This window comes from Rhinolophus ferrumequinum, chromosome 12 (genome assembly GCF_004115265.2).
Source record: "Rhinolophus ferrumequinum isolate MPI-CBG mRhiFer1 chromosome 12, mRhiFer1_v1.p, whole genome shotgun sequence".
NCBI classification, from domain to species: domain Eukaryota; kingdom Metazoa; phylum Chordata; class Mammalia; order Chiroptera; family Rhinolophidae; genus Rhinolophus; species Rhinolophus ferrumequinum.
The window spans coordinates 45,301,902-45,310,271 of record NC_046295.1 but is presented as its reverse complement, the minus strand read 5'-3'; the positions used below and the strand labels follow the sequence as shown (position 1 = coordinate 45,310,271).

The 8,370-nt window shown below is 41.0% G+C and overlaps 1 pseudogene; it reads right to left on the bottom strand.

Moving 5' to 3' along the window:
• Positions 1 to 1,002: 1,002 nt before the first annotated feature.
• Positions 1,003 to 1,519, bottom strand: LOC117032503 (diamine acetyltransferase 1-like; annotated as a pseudogene).
• Between the last annotated feature and the right edge of the window lie 6,851 nt (positions 1,520 to 8,370).

Here is an 8,370-nt window from a genome sequence, read left to right as displayed (position 1 = left end):
CAGTGTTATACAGTGATGTTACAGGCTTTTACATTCACTCTCTACTATCTGACGCACCCAGAGCAACTTCTAGTCCTGCATGTTCCGTTCATGGTAAGTGCCCTGTACAGGTATACCAATTTTCTTTTATCTTTATACCATAATTTTACTGTACCTTTTCTATGGTTAAATATCTTAGTTACACAAATACCTATCATTGTGTTATAATTGCCTACAGTATTCAGTACAGTAGCATGTTATGCAGGCTTGTAGCCCAAGAGCAAGAGACTATACCATACAGCCTAGATGTGTAGTGGGCTATCTCATGTAGGTTTGTGTAAGTGTACTCTGTGATGTTTGCACAATGACGAAATTGCCTGATGATGTATTTCCCAGAACACATCCCCATCGTTAAGCAATGCATGACTGTATTTTACTCAAAAAATGATCTTACACTTCAGACATTATCAACCCCATTTTAAAGATGTGACAGTGTGACAGTTTATATTAATGGGGACCCTGAATTTGAGCCCAGGTACCTCTGATTATACTTCTTCATTCTCTCTACTCCATGATGCTGCATCTTATGTAATATTCTCACGTGTTTTAATGCTTGATATATCTTGATCTCTTGAAACTAAGGGAGAAATCAATGTACACAGCAGGATACATTTTTTGAAATCAAAGAGTTTAGTTTATTTAAAAAGAATCAAAACAGAATGTCTAAGTACCAATGGGTACATTGTACACATGTAAATGACTCAGAAGAATGTAATTTTTTTCATATACCTTAAGATCACACCATCCTGTTGTCTATCAAAAGATGTTCAAGGAGAAATCTAACTCCAACTCCATCGCAATCTTAAAGAGACCACATTTCAAACATGCAACAACATCACTGGTAATAAAGCTTTGGAATGGGTGCTCATTCTATTATTTCATTACAAACAGATAGAAAGCATGATAAGTTGAGAATTTTTTTCTAAAATCAAATGGAAGCTGTCATCTGTACAGCAGCACTCTTCACTCCTCTGCTGCCATTTGTAGCAAGTACTCCTTGCCAATCCTGAAAAATCTCCATTCTTCCTCCTGGACAGATCAGAAGTACCTCATCTTTTGTAAAGTTGATAGATGGTTCATGCCATTCTGCTACCAATAAGTGCATGTTGTTGCTGTGACATTTCATTGCAACCTGGCTTCGAGTATTCAGAATTTCTTATCAAATCCCAAAGCCTCTATAATCACTCATCACAAAGAAGTCTTGAAGATACAAGAGTTTGCCAATCCATGGGTTATAGGTAAAATAGTCCAGGATGAAACAAACAGCACCCTGTTCTTCCGGAGTGTAGTGGACTGTGGGCAGCTTTGCCACCAGGCAGTGGTAGAAGGGGGACTCTCTGAAACCATCCTCTAGCAGATCTTCTTCAGTTAATATTATTTGTTCTTCCACGTATTCATATTTAGCCAGTTCCTTGATCAGCCGCAGGATGTCACTGCAGTTGTTAGTGGTTACCGCCTGGCGGATCACGAATTTAGCCATTTTTGTCTTTTGCTTTTCTTCTCTGAGAAATCTCTTGATCAGAATTTGGCTTCCCATGTAGATTTCACCACAAGGAAGGATGTACTGAGCAAATTCTGGCTATTACATTAGTCTCCTATGAATTTGAATTGTTCTTTTGTTTTTAGGAAACTAATCACTGCCTAGAATATTCAGAGTCCAATTTCTAAGCCTTTAAAACTGAAGACTCGTTTGGGGGTTGGGATGCCTCTTTCTGAGGCCTCTTGGCAGCCAGCCATTTAGCTCTGCTTAGTGATGACCATTCTTTGCCCACACCCCTTCAATCTACGCAATTCCTCTGGCTCATCTGTGTGATACGTTATTTCATTTGTTCTGTGTGTGTGTTCACATTTCTCCAGTATTGAAATTGTTATTTTTTAGCCCTACTGTCTCTGTTTTTGTTTGTTTGTTTGTTTGTTTGTTTTTCTTGGGGGGAGAGCAGAATTTCCTGAAACAAAATATGGATAAGTTAAAAGGAGTATGATGTGGAAACAACACACAAAACCTTACATGGCAAACCTAAAGCAAAACAAAACTAATTTAACTTATATAATACAAACCTAAACTCTATAGTTCCAGTGTATGTGACAGCACAAATTTCTAATCCTCACGTAGTATACTGTATGTTGCTTTTGCTTTCAGAGTGCTGGAGGCTGTGTATTTACTTTCAAGCTTGATCCTCGAAGGTATCGTTTTTAGAACCCTCAGAGTTAGAAAAATTTAGGATCAAACTTTTGGGTTTATGTGTGTGAAAAGGATAAACATTCTGTTGCTAAACCACCAATTGGAAGTGACTGATAATGGATTAGAAAAATAAAGTAACAGAATCACATGGCATTTGTTTTGAAAACAGCATGGTGTGAATCAACAATTGAGAAACACATGATATGAACACTGAAATGCTGACTTACAATGGTTTCTGCGTGTACCTCGGGGTAATTACCACTGAAAGAATTAATTTTCGAGGCTGAATCAACATACAAAGTGCAAACAGGCTTAGGGGATAGAGGACATAGAAAGTCAGACAAAATGTTGTGATTCGAGTTCCTAAGGGTGAAAATTGCGTTACATTGGGTTTGCTCAGACAATCTTTTTTTTTTCCTAGGGTGGGCTGCTTTCTAGGGGGCAAATTTTCACTTTTATTGAGTTGGGGATATACTCACATGATGCAAATAATGGATAACAGTTACACCAACCACAGTGACAGAGCACACTACCATGAAGAGCCAGAGGCCAAGAAGTCGCAAGACCTCAGGAGCGAATGCCACTTCTCTTTTTGGCTCTCCATTTTGTACTTCCTGCCTGGATCTTCCAGATCAGTGATTTCAGGATCCTATACCTCACACTGGTATTGGTGGTTTCAGCCTCCCTCTCGTCATCTACACATGGGGTAATAACATGTACCTATTGTCTCATGAAGGTCAAATGGATCAGCTTATACCGGCATTTACAGTAGCTCCTGGCAGGTGGAAAGCATTAAAAAATTCCTCCAGCACCTCCTCATCCCATCAAATAACAATTTCATCAAGTAACAATTTCAAGTAACACCTCCTCATCAAATAACAATTTCTCTGGAGAAAAAGGAAACTTAGTTTCTTTCTTCAGTCTGGAAAACAGACTGAGTTAACTTTAGTTATTTTTCTTCTGTTCGGATACCCTATGTATTAGTTTACTAGGAGATGCCATAACCAAATACCAGAAACTGGGTGGCTTAAACAATGGACATTAATTTTCTCACAGTTCTGGTGGCTGGAATTCTGAGGACAAGGTGTTGGCAGGTTTGGTTTCTCCCGAGGCCTCTCTCCTTGACTTGTACATGGTCACCTTCTCGATGTGTCCTCACATGGCCTTTTCTCTGTGCACACCCATCCCTAGTGTCTTCTTCTCTTCTTATAAGAACACCAGTCCTATTAAACTTGGGTCCCACCCTATGACCTCATTTAACTTTAATTAACTCTTTAAAGGCCCTTTCTCCAAATGCAGTCACATTGGGGTTGATGGCTTCAACATATGAGTTTTAGGGGATACAATTCAGTCCATACATTCTATAAGACATTTTAAGGCTTGCATTTAGGTGAACCTTGGCCACAGTTACCAAGCATGACCTTAACCTTCTTGAAGATGTTTACAGGTTAGTTTCTGGCCTTAATGAAGGCCGAAATTAGCTTCCAAATGTGGGGGATTTAGCTTTGTGCAGTCGTAGCCCACTACACCTGCTCCTGAGCACTTCTGTGTTGAAAGGAGCTTCACTTTCTTGGTCACGAAGTAAAAGGGAGACGGTGCCATCAGAGGGTGGTCAGACCCCCATCCACGGCCTGAAGGAGTTGTGGGAATTTACCATTCTACAGAGATCTACCATGGGGATTCACTTTGGGAATAAGACAAACTAAGAAAGTAGAGTGGACATTCATTAAGTTCCAGGTCCTCTCTATGATGGCCACGGGAGTTATGTATTTGGCAAGTTGAAAATTCAATTTATTTGCTTCTCCCAGAGAACCTATTGGTAGGTGGAGCTAGAAGTTTGCATGGAAATGGGTAAGCCAATTAGCCTAAGTAGCATATGAACCCACAAGACACATAATTAAGTTCAAAGTTATAGTTTGCTAGTTAGTTATAACTGAGGTAACTCTGACCAAGGCCCATTAAACCCAGAGACAAGGTTGCTCAGAATGTATCAAGAGGTGAGCCTGATGGGATGACTCCCATTCCGAGTTAGGTCATCAAGAGAAAATTATAATTTTGTGTCTGTAAGGCAGTAGGCCCAGGATTCACCTGAGCAAGTTCCTCAGGCAGAAGTTTGGGATTTGGAGACTTGATGTTTGAAGGAGCCATGTCACATGTCCCTGGGGGCCAGGCCAGGGAAGTCTAAGGCACCATTGGCTCAGGTAGCACCAAGTGGAGTATTGTCATCCCTGCATTCTGCAGGCCCCTCTGACAACCATATTTCTTCAGACGCTAACTCTTTGTTTTGTGTGAAAGCTCTCAGGTTTCCCAGAGTGAGCTGCCATACCAGGTCTCTCGGTTGGAAATGTGGAGCTCATTTAGAAGCACCAGCTTCTGAGGGGTAGTGGAGGGCAGCGCCTGAGGTCTGGATTTAGTGTAGAGGTGGGAGAGAGACTGACTCAGAGAAGTCCTTGGAAGTTTTAGGGGAGAGGGAGTTCTGCGATCTCGGTACATGGGATTGTTCTGAGACCCTCTGATATGATTACTCAAATCGGAGATGGAGAGGTAGGTAAATACTTTGAATCAGAAGTGTGCCTGGTCCTGTCTCTCCACTGCTTTCAGCGATCTTTCTAAAATATGACTGTGATCATGTCTCTCCAAATCTTTCACTGGTTCCCAATTCCTTACTCCAGGATGAAATCATTATACCCTCGCCTGGCATGCAGGCCCCGCAACCTGCTCACCTGTCACGTAGCCTCACTGCTTGTCATTATTGGCTCCTTCTACACTCCTACTCAAACCACCTCTGTACCATCACCATGCTCTTTCGTCAGCGTTTCACATTTCAATTATAGTATTTACCTAGCTTTGGCATTGTCACTTTGCATCCTTTTTCACTAAAGCTGGCTTCCTTCCACAGACTTCAGGATCCATAAAATCTGGATCCACTGCAGGACATAAAACTCAGGCCTGGGATTTAATCATGAGAGCGACGGAGCTACAAAGGAGACTGCATATGTATTCTTGATATGTCTTCTAAGCTGAAGTCATGGCCCCGATTGGGAAGGAGTGCGCATCACATAGAATTTAACTATTTCTTCACACGGATCCTTCCTCTTCTAAAGTGTTAGATCCTTAAAAACAAGAACTGTGTTCATTTTCGAATGCCTTCCATCAAGCACAGAGCATGGCGCTTTGTAAGCCCTTAGTAATGATTTGCAGACTAAGGGAACATTGTGCTGGATGTATGAAGCATGGTATCGGACTACCAGAAGCTCAGAGCGGTGCTGTCCAACAGGAATATGTGAACAGCCTCAGGAATTACAATTTTCCAGAAACTTAAAAAAACTAGAAAAATGCAGGTGAAATTAATTTTAGTGATCTCTTTTATTTAGCTCAAGATACCTAGCTATTACTATTTTAATGAGTAGTCTATATAAAGTGATTAAGATATTTTACATTCTTTCTTTGCAATCCATTGTGTATTTTACATTTATAGCACATCTCAGTTTGCACCAGCTTCTTTCCAGGGCTCACTAATCACACGTGACTAGTGGCTACCACAGGGGACAGCACAGATATAGAGTATGGCTTTCAAAACAGTGACAGGAAGAAGAAAATACTTTTGATTCAGCAATTTAATGGTGGTTATATTGGTGACTTGTAAGTTCTAATAATATTTCCTCTCTCCTAAAATTATATTAATTTGATGTCAAAATGCCCTCTTCACCAAAACCTTACAGTAGATTGAGAGTGAAAATGCATAGGTATCAGTATTTAAATGTAAATATGGAGGTCAGAGTGTTTTTTAAACTGTAGCAGAATAAATGCAGCCTCTGGCGGGAGGGTGGGAGTGGGGGTTCAGGTGTTTTTTAACATGCAAATAACATTGTAAAGTCATGAAAGAGATAGGGTTCTCATTTATGAAACATTTTAATGACTCCAAGACCCTTCATTTCACAGCAGAATTTCCTGAGCTCATTATGTGAAAAGCAGTGTATTGTCTAGTACATTCTGTCCCAGGAAGCTCATGTGCTCCAACTCCAGTAGATGTGAAAACTGTATGTTTACATGAGAAAAAAAAATTCATTAGACATCCCTGATGGTAAATTCTGTAGACAGGGAGCCTTGCGTAAATCACTGGTGTGGCTGTGCTGACTTCCTAGTCAAATTCAGGCTGTGTGTCACTGCTCGCAGCAAATTAAATTTTGATGAGCTTGGGAAAGTAATTGGGCTGTCAGAGAATTGTAAATGTCCGGAAATGAAACCAAATGATGTAAAATCCAATTAATATTTGGGGGGCAACCAGGACCGTAGAGATACAGAGCAGTCAGGGATCTAAGTCCAATCCCTCATATTTCACATTATAAAACCCCAAGGCTCTGAGGAGTTTGAGCAGTTCAGCCAAGGTCAGACAAGTAATCTTGGCTACAAGTGGGATTAGGATGCAGTTCTTCAGACCCCTTAGCTCCACGGTGATCCCTCTTCATCATGCTCGCTGCCCATGTTTCCCGACGTCTCTTCCTTTCTGCAGCTTTGGCTACTTCTCTGAATTTCGTTACCTTCAGGAAGGAAAGGGAGAGGAAGAAAAGCTGAAAGCTGTCAGCACCGGCTCCTTGCACTATTATGTAGCATATGATAATTGCCCCTATTTTCTGCCACAGCAGAATAGGAACATATGATATGTAAATGTCAGTTTTGGAGAAAATACTAATTTACTGAGCCAGAAGCTGATGGAAGTAAAATGAAAAAATAACAACAACAACAACAAAAATCTGTATCAGACAATTAAAGGGATCTCGAGCAGGAAGGCCAATGCTGCTTGGAACTCAGCTGTTGAGAGAGGTAAATATGTTCTTGATCAATATTGATTTGATTGATCAATTGAAAGAAATGACAGAAATGCTGGTGGTCCTTTACTAAGGCTTGGGGCCTTTTGAATTTGGAGGAGTTTGAGGTTTCCGGAGGTAGAATACAGGGGTAACTTAAACAAGGTGACATGAGGTAACAAGCTTGTCTCCTGTGCATAGACATGGCACAGGCATCTTTGGTCTTGGTTCCAGATGGGCTGTTTCCCAGTTATGTGTTCTTAAAAGAACTTCTTGCTCTCTTTAAAGAAAGAGGGTGTCTGTTGTCCTATCGTTCTTGGATCTGTGGAGGGGGTGGGGAACTGGTATGACTGTTCATGAAAAATGGAAGAATTCGCAGATGGAACAGGTCTGCAGAAAACAGACACATCAATGCCATCTTTCCCTTTGATATAAAGACATGTGACCTTCCCCCCTTTCTTGGTGGCTTAGAATAACAGGCGGAGGGGGTCAACTCCCGCCCCACCAAGCCAACAGAAGGAGGTTTTCTTCTCATCTTCCAAGAAGCTCTAACATGGCTTCTCCTCTCCTTTCCCGTTCTGTTCTGCTTTGGAAACAAAATCATCCCTGTGCCTCTGCACATGGGTCCTGTAGCATTCATTTAACAGCGTGTTTATTTTAAGTCTCTGACTCGGCACCGAGGAGAGATTGAAAACTGCCAGCCTCAGGCACTCTTGATCTCCTGCTCCTCATGAATGTGGTATTCATCACTTAAATGTAATATATTTATAATCAGGGCCAAGGCAGCATGACCTTGTTTTATTCTAAATAGATCACAGGCAGCTAGACATGGGGGTTTCCTGCTTTAAATCAGAGGCAGGACATGTTAGCCGTCAAGGACTTTGTTATAATTCAGTTGATCTCTTTAGGTTTGATCTGCTTCTGTCTTTGTTATTTATTAAAAAAAAAAAAGCAGAAGAAAATAGGTGGTGGGTGAAGGGAATGTGGTATAGGCTCTCCAGAAAATCAATCTTCAGGGGAATGGGAGGTTGCTCAGCGTGGCCTTTCTATCAGAAGGGTGGGGGTAAGAAGACCACATGTCCAGGGCTTAGACCTTCCACCCCAAGGTAATTAATTTCTAAGCCACATTATTTCCCTTCTCTGGAGACATTAATCATGAAAATTAAAAAAAACGAAAACAAAAACAAAACAAAAAAAAACACAGAGTCAATTATTTGTCGCTACTCTGTGCAGCAGTCCTTCAAGCGTACACACCAGGAATGTTCAAACAGTTTATTTTCCATCGGAGGACTGAGTATGAGCCTAGCCCTATATATAAATATCATTATAGGGCAATGACTC